This window comes from Cupressus sempervirens, chromosome 4 (genome assembly GCF_028749045.1).
Source record: "Cupressus sempervirens isolate cs-2001-9-10 chromosome 4, ASM2874904v1, whole genome shotgun sequence".
Classification (NCBI taxonomy): domain Eukaryota; kingdom Viridiplantae; phylum Streptophyta; class Pinopsida; order Cupressales; family Cupressaceae; genus Cupressus; species Cupressus sempervirens.
In genome coordinates this window covers 51,008,066-51,022,889 of record NC_143121.1, presented here as the reverse complement: position 1 = coordinate 51,022,889, position 14,824 = coordinate 51,008,066, and the positions used below count along the sequence as shown (strand labels likewise).

The 14,824-nt window shown below is 33.5% G+C and overlaps 1 pseudogene; it reads right to left on the bottom strand.

Moving 5' to 3' along the window:
* Positions 1 to 2,803: 2,803 nt before the first annotated feature.
* The window catches only part of LOC149559882 (carotenoid 9,10(9',10')-cleavage dioxygenase-like), a 57,077-nt pseudogene continuing 45,056 nt past the window's right edge, over positions 2,804 to 14,824 (bottom strand).

The following is a 14,824-nucleotide window of genomic DNA, read 5'->3' as shown; positions in this document are numbered from 1 at the left end:
GCATAGTTTCTCCCTAGATTATTTCTACAGGGGTTTGGGGGTAGGGCCCCTTGTAGGGTCCTTAGGTAGCGCCCCCAAAGCTAAAAATGACTCACTATTGTAAAAGTTGAAGGCTTGTATAAAATGACTTAGGGTTAGGGATTTCATAATGGTGATATTGTATCTTCTTTCAACACTATTGAGATGTAATAAATTGTGGATTGTAGTTACTGGATAATAATAATATTAGACTTGTTGTTGGTAGACGTAGCCCAAAGATTTTGTGAACCACATTAAATCCTTGTGTCTTGTGTTCTCTTTTGTGTGATTTATTATTTTTTGATATTAGTTATGTTTACATGCAATTGTTATTTCTATCCATGGTTAATCCTAACATGTGGTATTAGGGCCTAACAACTATCATCTTTTTTTAGCTATCCTTTGTAAGAAAGTCTCACGATTAAGTGGAAGAAATGGCAGATGAGGGTAATTTGAAGGTTGAGAATTTTAATTAGCAAAACTTTTAGTTATGGAAAATGAAAATGGAGAACAATCTTTATAAGAAGGATTTATGGAAGCCATTGGAAGGAAAATCAAAGAAACATGGAACTATGATAGATGAGAAGTGAGAGATTTTAGATAGAAAGGCACTTGGAAGTATTTGATGAGGCTTGATAACATTACAAAAGCAAAGACAATGAAAGGGTTGATGCAAACCATAATGAAATTGTATGAAAAGCCCTCTGCTTCAAACAAGGTATTTCTCATGAAGTGTTTATTTAATATGAAGATGACAGAAGGTGGATCTATTGTAGATCATTTAAATGAGTTTAATATAGTTACTAGTTAGTTATCTTCTGTTGATGTCAATCTTGATGAATAAATTAGGGTTTTCTTAATTTTGTGTTCTTTTCCTGAAAGTTGGAATAGCTACAAGTAATTTTTCTTTTGGATCTAATACCTAAAAATTTGATGATATTATTAATGTTATTTTGAGTGAGGAAACTCATAGGAAAACCTAAGGTGGATCTACAATAGGAAGTTCTTTGAGTGAACAAAGTAGAGGCAGAATGATTAAGAAAAGAACTAATTCTAGAAATCATGGAAAATAAAGAGGAACATCGAAGGGGAAGAGGTCTCAATCCAAAGGACCAAGAAATTGTTGGTACTATGGGAAACTAGGACATAAGAAGAAATAATTTTGGACTTGAAAGAACAATGGAGGAGATAAACTAGAAGGGAATAAGGAGGAAAATATGGTAAGTAACAAATCCAAAGAGGATGTTTTTCTTCTTTCTTTAGAAAGCATTGATGATTCTTGAGTTTTAGATTATGGGGCTTCATTTCATGCTACACCCCATAGAGGTTATTATTGATTATGTCCAAGGGGATTTTGTGCTTATTTATTTGGGGGATAATGAAGCCTATCAGATTGTTGGAAAGGGAAAAGTTAAGATTAAGTTGCAGAATGAGAATTATTGGCTACTACATGAGGTAAGACATGTTCCAAAGCTAAGGAGGAATTTAATTTTAGTAGGGCAACTTGGTGATGAGAGTTGGATAGTTACTTTTAATGATAAATATTGGAAGGCTTCAAAAGGTTCCTTGGTAGTAGTAAAAGGTGTGAAAGTAGGCACCTTATATCTTTGTATAAGTCATATTCCTCTTACTTTAATTGTTTCAGAGAAAAATAAATATTTACGAACAGTTGTTGCAGTTGAGAAGGGAGATCAAATAGTTGCTTTAAATTCTGATACAACACTATGGCACAACAGAATTAGGTACATGAGTGAGAAAGGTACTAAATTAATTCATTCAGATAAAGTTTTACTAGGTTTGAAATGTGTCAATATGGGTTTCTATGAAAGTTGTGTGTATGGAAAACAAAAGAGAGTAAGTTTTGTGAAGAGTGGGAAGGAAAAGAAAAATGAGAAATTAGAGCTTGTGCATGCAAATGTTATATTTTTTTATGATGTCAGTAGAAAAGTATTGGTTTATTTCCTCAGATAAAAATATGATGTATTTCAAACTTTTAAGAAATGGAAATGCTTGGTTGAAAATGAGACTAGTAAGAGATTAAAATGTCTTAGATCGAATATGTTAGAGTAAATAATTAATTTACTAATTATTTATTCTATTACTTAAGCTTAATTAGGTAAGTGCATTTATTTAATATTTTATGTTTAATGCATGTAGTGGTTAGTTGATGACAACACGGGAGTTTGTTCCCTTCTAGCATGTTCCACCTTTTTGTGGATATGTGCTGAGTTGTCATCCTTATCTCCTACCACCTTCCAGCTTGTTCTACAAGCTTCCATGAGCTCTTTATAAGCAGGCTCTCTCATTGTATTTTCATAACATCATCACATTATCATATTACTTCTCATTGTAAATACATTTTCTTCTTGTGTTTGCACATATTGTCTCTCATGTCTGTTTAGGGTTTTTCTCCCTCAACTCCAACATGGTATCAGAGCCTTCCTACTACTGCTTCGTTGAAAATTTTTGAAGCCGTGATTTGAAGTCACAAACTCTAGTTTGTTTGTGCATTTTTCTTCAAATCAGGAGATCAACAAATTTTTGGAGCACATTGGGGCCAAACGGACATCATGATTGGATCCGGAAGGCCATTTGCAATCAGGATTCATATAAAGCTTTCCAATTTTGGAGACAGAGCTTCAGGAGGAAAATTTTTTTTCATTCTAGGGCTTTTCCGTACGGACGTAGTGCGAAAAAAATTCAAAAAAAATATAAAATATGCATTGTCGTAGCAGCGTCGAAGTGCCACCTGGCAGTCACTCATTCTCTGCTTGCACTCAGTCTTTCACCGGTGGCTCCACCTAAGCACCTCCTCCAGCAGTGCCTTCCCTGTCTCCACCAACGCTCCACTAGCAGGTCTGTTTTCACCATCTACGACCACCTCCGCCAAGTTCGCTCTGCCTCCCCTCTTGGTCCAATCTGCTTCTGATGCGTGGAGAGTCTTCTGTTCGCGGGTTTTGCACCACTTCAATAATTTTTTCCATGTCAGTACCCTACTGTCAGTTCTGCACAGTCAGACATTTGGTCCAGTCAGCCCCTAAGTAGCCAATCTGCTTGAGACATGTGGTAGGGTGCCACGTGGCACATTGCCATGTATATCCTGCCACGTCAGCATTTTGCCACGTGGCTGCCACGTGACCTCTTTTTTGCTGCGACGACTGACAAGCCATCAAATTTTTTCTCGTCATTTGCTAACATCCGCATGAGGTTAGTGCTTGCATCATTCATCCTTGCATGCATCTCTCTTGATTTTGTTTTGGACCTACTTGCAGTTTTTTGGCCATAACTTTTGCATACGGACGTATTTTTTCAATCCAAAAGAAGTGTCAAAAAGCTGGTTCTGAGATGGAGACTTTGGTGTAGGTATTTTTAGGTTTTGATGCTTTTTTATTGCCTATTTGTTCAGTCAAAGTCTAAAGTCCTATTTTTGACTCCAGCAAGCATATCTTTTGCATCCCATGCTTGTTTTTTGAAAAATTTATATTTTTGGAAAGCTACTTTTGTCACCTTTTAAAAAATGTGGTCCTTTTTTTGAGTTTTTGGCCCATGCTCTTTCTATCATAGTCTTGGCATTTTTTTCTATATGGTGGATATTTTGAGTGTTTTAGGCCCAAGGATCATTTTCCTAGCATGGATTCTCTTGTTTTAGGCTGTACTTTCTTTTGCATCAGCTTGTTTTCAATTTTGATCATTGTAGCTATCATTTTGAAGCACTTTTTTGTATTACACTAAGATAAAGTGCCACTTTTGCATTTCGAGAGTCATGAACAATGTTTTGAGTCAGTTGTACTTGCACTATTTTCATAAAGCACCATGGGGGGATTGTTGTTTGCTATTTTAGGCATTCGCCCTTTGTCAAATGAGTGTCCCTTCCATGACATTAGCCCCATGTAGAGTTAGTTTGACCATGTCTTTATAGGTTTCTGTACCTCTTTTCCTCTCTTGTCATTCTTGGTTCGTGTGTAGGAGACTTTGGCTCACCTTCTCAATTGCCTATCATCACACCCCATCTAAATTAAGGGGGGGTTATGCTATTGTTCTAATGCATCCATGGTTCAATGGTTCAATAGTGTGAACTATGTATTTAGTGGTTGATCCTATATACAAGGCGATTGCAGTGGCTAGCTACCTATGCATTTCGGTGAGATGAATCATCTACCATATAAACATGCTTGGTTCATGTCTTCTTCTTCCATGGAGGTTCTTTTGATCAACAGTTTGGAAAATTTGTGGCTTATTCATGCTTCAGTGATGCTCTTCATGATCACTCCTTGTTCCTGTTTTAGGGAACATTTCCCTAGTTAGAGACTTCCTTAGTTCTTCACTAGGTTCTTACCTCTTTTTGGGGGAGGGTTTTTCCCATGTGATTTTCTCTCTTTCCCTATTTATAGAGGTTACATTTTTTTGCATTGTACATGGGTACCTAACATAGCCTCATTACCGGGACCCATTATGCATTCATCTTAGTTTTGTGAGCTTAAGGAATTTCCCTAAGTTGCACTTAAGGGGGGGTGTTAGAGTGAATAATTAATTTACTAATTATTTATTCTATTACTTAAGCTTTTTAGCTAAATGCATTTATTTAATATTTTATATTTAATGCATGTAATGGTTAGTTGATGACAACATGGGAGTTTGTTCCCTTCTAGTATGTTCCACCTTTTTGTGGATATGTGCTGAGTTGTCATCCTTATCTTCTACCACCTTCCAGCTTGTTCTACAAGCTTGCATGAGCTCTTTATAAGCGAGCTCTCTAATTGTATTTTTATAACATCATCATATTATCACATTAATTCTCATTGTAAATACATTTTCTTCTTGTGTTTGCACATATTGTCTCTCATGTCCGTTTAGGGTTTTTCCCTTGCTCCATGCTCTTCCTCTTCTTGGCTTCTCTTTGACAGGTTCTCGCATGTAGGTGATCTTGGATGTCTTTGAAGTTGGCTTTCCTCAACTCTAATAGAATAATGGTTGTGAGTATTGTTGTTATGAATTTGAAGATCATTTCTCAACTAATGGTATTTGTAGACATAAAAATGTTCCAAGGACTCCACAGGAAAATTGAGTGGTTGAATGCATGAACATGAAAATTCTAGAGTGTCCAATGATCATGAGGTTGCATGCTAGGTTGTCTTTGAACATGTGGGTGGAGGATGTCAATACTATTAAATATTTGATCATTAGAGGTCCCTCTACTCCTTTGGGCTATCGTATTCTAGAGAAAGCATGGACTGGTAAGAAGGTGAGTTATTGTTTTCTCAAAACCTTTGGTTGTGAAACATTTTCAAATTAAAATCTTGAAAATAAAATCAAGATGGAAGCTAAGTCAAAGAAATGTTTATTTTTTGGATATGTCATTGATGAATTTGGTTATAAGCTTTCAGATTTTCAAAATCATAAAATTGTAAGAAACAAGGATGTCATATTCAATGAGAAAGTGTTGTGCAAATATTTTTTGCAACAACATGAGAAGAAAGAAAATGATTATGTAGTGTTGGATGATACTCCAAATTATTATGTTCCAATAGTTCCTCATGCTTTGCAAAAACCACAAAAATAAATACCACACACTTGAATGAATGTTAGATGGTCAACAAGGCTAAGTAGACCTCCATAAAAAATTTCTCCCTCTTTGTATTCTATTTAATGATAGATGTTGGTGAATCTTAATGTTATGATGAAGTCGTGTAGGTGAATACAAAGATTCAGTGGGAGTTTGTAATGAAAGAAGAAATGGACTCTTTTCTAAAACAAAGACGTGGGATATATGAAAGTTTCCTATAGGTAAAAGAGCTTTACACAATAAATGGGTTTATATGTTGAAAGTAGAGGATGGAGATAAGAAAATATTTAAACTAAGGTTCGTTGTAAAAGGATTTGCATAGAAAAAGGGAATTGATTTTGATGAGATATTTTCTCTTGTTTTTAAAATGACTTCTATTTGTACTATTCTAAGTATTGTGGCTATTAAATATTTGGATTTGGAAAGCTTGATGTTAAAACAACCTTTCTTCATGGTGATTTGGATGAAGATTTACATGGCATGACCATAGGGATTTGAGGTCATAGGTAAGGAGAATTTAGTGTGCAGATTAAAAATTTTTTATATGGTTTGAAGTAAGCACCTTGATAATCATATCTTAAATTTGACAATTTTATGCATGAGAATGCTTACACTCAATTTCCAAATCATTGTGTTTATTTTAAGAGGGTGGTGTTGGAAATATAAGAGGATTAACTAAGAGGGGAGGGGTGAATCAATTACCACTAAAAAAAATTCTAGATCCCTTAGATGTCAATACAAAACATAAACTCTGCTAAAACTATTGTTACTTGCTTAACACATAGGCACTCGGTTAACACTAATAATGTGTTATAACTCGACAAATACTATAATATCAACTATTACTCAAAAAATAATAAACATGTAGATCTTAAGATATTAACTATGATCAACCTTAGTTTCATACACAAAATAAATAACATGAACACAAGTGACACCAAGATTTATCGTGGAAACCCAAATTGGGAAAAACCACCAAATTGCAACTAGTTAATATTTTTCACTCTTCTAAAGTGATCCTTGTTAGGAACCAATCTTATTAAAGGTTACAAAACACACTATTTAGTGTGACTGTGTTAGAAGATTTAATCACCCTTTTAGGAGTGGCTTTGTTAGAGGTCTTTAGACACTTCAATCTAGAAATGCCACCTTGTTAGAGGATTTGGAAAATAACTATTAAGAAAAATCAATTAAGAGATTTGATACACTACTACATTGGTTAGAGAGTAACAATGATATGACCTAATCATTGATGCAACTATATTTCTGATTTTGGATCTCAATTCTAGCTTCAATACTTGATCCTTCTTAATTAGATTAATATTTTCTACCCAACAAGGATAATATGCTTATCCTTCCAGTTTGCTTGCTCTAAGAATCTTCTTCTCTTCCACACTTACACACACATTAAATACACAACTTGACCTTATATCATATACATTGTTAAGTTATCTTGAATACAACTTAGAATAATTAATATTCATCTCCTAAGTTGGCTAGAAATAACAAACAAATCCATTAAACTCAATATGTCAAAACAAGAAAATCCTTTGTTAGCTGTCCCTACTTGGTAGACACTAACACTAAAATGTTTTTCCTATGTTAACCAAGTGAACTTAGTTAACACTACACCTTCAAAAAATTCCTTTGGTAACCAAATGAGCTCGATTAACATTGGTTATATCCAACTTTCCTATTTTTACCCGAGTGAGCTCGATTAACACTCAACTTCTATGCACTTCTCTTTGACACCTAAGTGAACTTGGTAGACACTATCTTATAAACTTATCAAACACTATAATGATCAAAAAACATAGAAAAATATCTTCATCACCTGAGTGAACTCAAAATACATTGACTGATAAAGATATGGCATTTTGTGTAACATCAAAGAAAATATAGAATTGATCATTTATTTTCAAACATTTCCCTCTTTGTCATTGATGGAAAAAAAATGTCATAATACATCAAAGAAAAATAAAGTAGAGAAAATATACTTAGTTTTATTTTGATTCTTATCCATGAGAACTCCCTCTATTAGTGTGAACTCCCTCTGACACCTTTTTTGTCCAAGTTTCAATTCACATCTTTTTTCCTAGAATTTTGAGTCAAGTCAAGTGTCAATGTCTTGAGTCTAAGTCTAGATTTCCTATAGGATGATCTTTCTTCTCATCATTTCTTTGAGTCAACCTAATGTAGGAATCATATGAGCAATGCATTAGTCCAAAGCTAGGTGATAGGGTTTGGAGGGTTTGTTATGTGTTATCCTGATGAGAAGAAGGTCTTGATATTTTACTAATTCATATTTTCTTGTTCCTAATCATATTGAAGAAAAAGATTCATGTTGTGAAGTAGTTCTTCATGAAATCATTTCTAAATCTTTGAAAGTTTCTAACTTCATGGTCAGAGGTTTATATCTAAAGGAGTGATACATTTAAAGAGATCATAGGTATATTTGGAGAAAATGCAATAGAGAACATTTAAGATTGAGGTTAAAGATTGATATAAAGATCATGAGAACAAGTTAGAAGCAAGATTAGTTGAATTCAATACAAAGTGAATGCTCAAAAATCTAGAAATGGTGAAGGAACCAAGTCAAAGGTGGTACGACTCTTTTTGAAATGAAATTGATGGTTAATATTTAATCTACACATATACATTGTAGAGTTGAAAATTAAATTGAATGAAAGAATGCGTGCTATTGGTGAGTTGAAAGGTCCAAATTCTTATTTGTTAGATTGAATTCCATTCAAATTTTAAACAAAACTTGAATTCCTTCAGTCATCAGATCTTATAAGATCCACAATCATCATTATGTCACTATTAAAAGTTGTTTGATCATTATTCATAGCAACATAGTGATAGAATGAAAAATTTCCTATGGGTAGTCACATTTCATGAAGTGTAGTTAGAATCTAGTCATGAGGTGCCATGAAGCAAGGCAAGTCAATGTCAAATTCTCCAGGCAATGAAAAGTACCAACTATTTTCCATGTTGTGTATAGCTAGCAAATGGACCCATAGTGCAGAAAAATAACAAAGGGTTAAGACCTTTTTTTGCCACCGTCAAATCAAAGAAGACCTATGGAGGTCATTATATCATCATTAAAAGATACCCATTTGATAATCTATGCAAAAAAGCGATGTGAAAGCATGTGTCTTGATAGACCCATTACATTCTACCATTGTCAAACTCCCCTAGCAATGAATTACTACCATATGTCTAACACAACATACCTAGTTAGAAAGTGGACCCATGCCATGAAATAAATAGAGTTAACATCATTTTATTACCATCATCAAATAGGAAAAAAATCTACATTTGTTGCCATCTTGCTAGGTAAAGTTGCAAGAAAAATAATCTATGTGAAAAAATAATGGAAAGACTCATATACATTGAGGGACCGATGAAGGAATTTATAAAGAAAGGTCATAACATTTCAGTTGTAATCATTAATTTGAGATCAATGGAAAGAATTTAAAAATGTAGTGCTCATTGGAATATGAAATGCATGGGTTTGGCACAAAACAAAAGAAGATGAAGAATAAATAATTTTGTACACAGTATTCTAAGATTACATGAAGTTGAATAGTCATCATGTGTATTTAGAAACACCATGGATTTAGAATCATCAATAGAGGAGATACCACGTACTCATATCACGATGCAGATTAGATAATTTCATATTTTATTCTCATTTTATTTTCTTGTATATGACTATTGCTTTGCCATAATTAAGAAAGGATAACAAAAAACTATAAATGTAACCTCATTTGATAATAAAAAGATCATAAAACTTGATGGTGAATTGGTTTTTAATTTTATTTATCCTATTTTCTTGTCATGTTTTGTTGCTCATTCTTAGATTAGTTATGAAATTATGAGTTAAAGGAAAATTATATGTGATCCTTGTTGGAATTCTTTAGAATAATTTAGGGGGGTGAATCAGTTATCCAAGGTCCAAATATACAAACAAAAATTCTCACAATTTAGTGAACCCATATCCATAAATCATTTTCATCATGCATGCGTCCATTAGATCATACAATCACTTTAACTTGTAGGTTACTGTCAAATCAACTTGGTAGAAATGTAAGCATGAAAAAAAATAGATTCAATAACACATTTGATACAATGATTTAATGTGGAAACCCAATTTGGAAAAATTTACCAATAACATGCTACTCATTCTCACTCTTCTGAAGTGATGTCTTGTGAAAGGCCAACCCTGTTAAATGTTACAATGTACAATGTTAAATGTGACATGGTTAAAAGATTTCAATTAGCTTGTTAGAAGTGACCCTTGTTAGAGGAATTTAAATCATTCACTTTGAATGTCACCTGGTTAAAGGAATTTACAAATGACTATTAGGTTAACCTTAATCCAAAGGATTTTCTCTAGATTGGTACAATGATTAGAAGGTAGTAATAAGGCTTGATTTGATAACAACTTACAACACACTTGTAGATTATAGATCTCTATTCTTAGTCCTCTATTCTATTTGGCTTTCACACACTTCATCTCTAATAGCTTGTTCACCCTTCAAGCATCCAAAACATTAAGCCTTCTTACTTTTATTGCCAATAGAAGTATCTTCTCTTAGGTAATTAAATAAAATAATACCCTATTCTCCTTCTATTCCTTAGGTTCTTGCACATGATAACCTTTTCTTTTGACCAACCATTTCTATAAATAGAAAATTAAGATCTTTTGTTGTTCAACCTCCATCGTCCATTTTAGGGTTAGGTTGGATTAGGTAGGATTCAATGAATCTACCCATCTTTTTAGTTTATTACCTTTGAGAAAATTCTCCTTCAATCCTCTCTTAATTCACCTCAAAATGACTCATCTTGAATTTTGTACCACTAGATCATCAAGGTTATCTTCCGCATGGTTCACAGAATCTAGTAAATCAAACTTGTCATCTCAGATTCATCAAATTCACAATCTTTCTCATAATGCTGACACTTGGCATTAACTAGCTTCTGATGCTTGACACATAGTGCATTTCTCAACATCCACTATCAAAACATTCGGCATGAACTAAAGTTTACTAGTGCTCGACATCAACTAAACTTTACGTGGCTTACACTAAAATTTGACTTTTCTTGGCTCCAAATGATTTTCTACTCAGCTTATACTAAATTTTCTTGCCACCTACTATGTATATTGTTAAGCTTGGTAGACATAATTCATTTAACTTTATCTTTTGAACTTAATCAATGTATCCATCCTTTACAACCTTAAGTAGATAATCAATGCACTATAATATCACTATTTTAATTGATCCTTGTACTTCTTTTCCATATCATAACTCAACCTTTCCTCTAGGTTCTATTGTTACCTCATTTGATCAAATCCTCTTCATCAATTAAAAAAATGATACTACTCAAATCATCTAAGCAATTATCTTACTAGCAAGTAGCAGGTTTGACATCATTGACAAAAAAATGATTGAAACACATTATTCATACTTGTATCAATCTTTTTTCAACTATCTTGTGATAATCAAGTGGATTCCATTTCATTTTGATATTTGCAATAGGAGTGATTCCATTTACTTTCTTCATATATGATTTTGCTTCCTCTCTTATTCACTTCATATCATGTTAGATAGTTTCAATAGGAATTGTAGAATAGATGTGTATGAATCTATTGGTAACTTGTTGAATTCCATTTCATTCAAGTCTAGTAGTCAAATAAATTCTATTTTCCCTCATGTGCATCTCATTTTTCACCCCTCTTTGCATTCAGATGATTAACATTGCATTTAGAATAGAAGTAAGAGTCAAGAATCTCAAGACGGTCTATTACGATCATTCCATTGGGTGTGATATGTTGTCCAAATCTATTATGCATGAATTTTTTGTGCCTACAAACAATTTGGTTACCCTTTACTACTCTTACATTAAGAGCTTATAATATCAAGAATTCTAATCTCATAAAAATATATTCATTGCATATCATTGCAAATCATGGGGAGTTGTACCTAGTCAATTTAGAGGGCAGTGATAGAATATATACACTGACCCATTTGTTGGTAAACATCCTTTTGTCTCTCCAAGCATTGGGTATCAAAAAGTCAAGATTATAAAATCTAATAGGAGAACAAACTATTAAACAACAACCTTAAAAAAAAAATTGTGATATGACTATGACTATGATAGTAAACTCTCCCTCTTTGATATCTTATGCCAAAGAAAATATTCAATGAATATCCTTGTACCTAATGTACAAATTCATATGAAATCTTCCCTTTCATTACTGCATCAACTTGACTGATCCTCAACAAGCTTTGGTTGATGCTATTGGAAATATTCAAGACTATGCTAAGTTACTGAGAGGGGAGGGGTTAATCAATAACTTCTAAAAATTTAACAATTTTAATCAAATAATCCAATTAGCACTTGATTCATCACATTAGATCTAATTGCATGCATGAGAAACTAAAAACATGAAAGCATCCATAACACTTGAACACAAAGATTTGGTGACCCAGAAACCTTCCAAATAGAAAGTAAAATTGGGGTGGGGATGATACCCACACACTTTAGTATTGTAGCATAAAGTTGGCCTGTTAAGGCTTACATTGATCACTTCTAATGATCTACCCTATTAGGAGCAATTAGAACTACTAGGTCCACCTTGTAAGAGGATTTACAAACATACAATGATGTATGCACTCGGTAAAGAGATTTATGAAAGACTGTTAGGTCTACCTTGTTAAAGGATTTTGATTAGTTCATCTGTTAGGATGAAGCAGTAGATCTTTGATTTGAAATTGATTTTGTTGATAGAAATTCCTTAGTGTACTGATCACCTTTCTATGATAGCTACGTCTCTGCTGCTCATTATACTATTATTTCCTTTATAATTCACTCTTTATATACTGCATTCATAACTTGAACTTTTCACATCCACATTCACATTACATCCATGCATACTCACATTCCTAATGATATGGTACAATACATTACATATATATACTAATCCAAATATTCAAATTACAAAGTCGACCATGATATAAGTTAACACAAATATGATAAAGTCGCCCCACATGAAGATACTCAAGTTTTGAAGACTGACTCAGTGAGGTTCTAATACTTGGCATCCATTGTCAATGCTTAGCATTGTCATGCACTCGGTAGATATAGAAACTTAGTCCATACTGATCACTTTCAAGCAGTCTTGAACTCAGTCTACACTAGTGACTTAGTAGATATTGTACAACTTGACAAACACTGAATCACTTGGTTAGCATAAAGTAGCTTGGTTAACACTAGCTTTACATCATATGAACTACAAATGTGGAGACACTGCATGCTCAGTAACCATTGATAAAATCAGCATATACTGAAATGCATGGTTTGAACTATTGGACTTTACGCTAACTAAATCTGCTCGATAACCACTAGAATTCATCCAAAGGACTCAGTAGCAACTGTAGAACTCAGTGGCTACTGAATTACATGGAAAATGCTATAAACTATTCAACAAGCTTGGTAGCTATACATAATCTGAATAAATGTGTGTAACTAATAACAAATTTGACTGATATGTCAACAATATCCCCCTTTGGCATTAGTGACAAAAACACTTATTAGCCAAAATTGAATACCTTGTATTCATCACCACCTAATACTAGCTCGATAGAGTATACTATATATAGTATACTATACATCTTTTTCTATATACAACATGTCTTACTGATACAAGTTCTCCACCATAGCATATTTCTCCCCCATACTATGTGGCTTTCTCAAATATAAATTTTCTCCACCTTTTTGACAGTAATGTCAAAGATTTATTCTAACTTATTTACATAGAAACACCAAAATGGGATAAGAATTCAGAATGTACCTTGAGAGTGATTTCCAAGGTGTTATCCCAATTTTCTTGTAGGACCTTGCATGTATGAAGTGCAATTTGTACTTTTTCTAATAGTTCAATCATATGGTCTACAATAGAGAAGTTATTATCATGGATCAAAGTCTTTGAATATACAATATGTTTTTGCATAGCATCCATGATTGGAAGGATCATATTTTGTATATCAATCAATATTGATCGGATCCTTGCTTCTTCTTTGAGTAATTCATCTTGCATGTTTGACAAAAATATAATTTTCTTGAAATGTGTAGAGCTTGAACTAGGGTCAATTTGCAACTGCTAAGCACTTGCCTTTAGATCTATATCTATTTTGGAAAATTTGTCCTTTATTTCCTTTGTATACTCAGTGACATCAGATAATTTCCCAAAAAGTGATGACACATTTGAATAGGACACCTCAAGATTGACAAAAATTGTAGAAATATCAACTTGATAAATGGCTATTTGTTTTGTAATGTGCTCCAACACTTTATTATTAAATTTCTTTTCAACCTTTGCAACTAGCTTATCTTGAACATTAGAGTCCTCATTGAATTTTTGGATTGCTTCTGCTAGTTGATATAGAATAGGTTGAGAAGAGTCAATCTCAATTCCTATTGCCTTGGTCAAAATATTCTTGGCATTATCAATTATCTTAAATTCTTTATCTCTCTCCTCTCTTGATCTTTGCTACTTAGCCTTTTCCTAGAGGAGTTCACCAAATGTGTGCATTTGGTTTGGAGTAAGATTATAAATATCCCATTTGGGAATTACTATTTCTTCATCTAAATCTATGTCTTCCTCTATCTCCTTTCCTTTCCCCAAAAATTTTATGCTTGGTTGAACCCTGGGCTCAACTATCCTTGCACTTATTGCTTTTGTACCTAGAATGGAAACAATAGTAAACATACTTGGACTTGTAGTGAAAATTGATACTATACCGACTGATGGAATACTTATAGAAATACTTGAAGAATCCAAAATTGAAGAAGTCAAAACTGAAGAATCCAAAATTGAAGTAGTCAAAGCTGGAGAGCTTACCATTGATGTACTTAAAACTAAAGAAGTCAAAATTGGAGAGCTGAAAACTAAAAAAATCAACTTGGTAGATGAAGAAGGAGTCTACAGCTCGGTGGATGAAGTGGAAGTCACTTTTGTCAATGATATGCTAAGCTGAGTTGGGGCAAAGAGTGATTGGACATTTGATGTATCACTAGTAGTCACAACCAAACTTGTTGAAGCTATCTCCATACTTGATGTAGTCAATGGTTTGTTCGGGGAGTGAGGAAGTGAAGCAATGACTATTGCAACTATCTTGACTGGGTCAGTCTCCTCATCATCTTGCTTTTCTTCCTTGGTAGCTTCTGGACCTT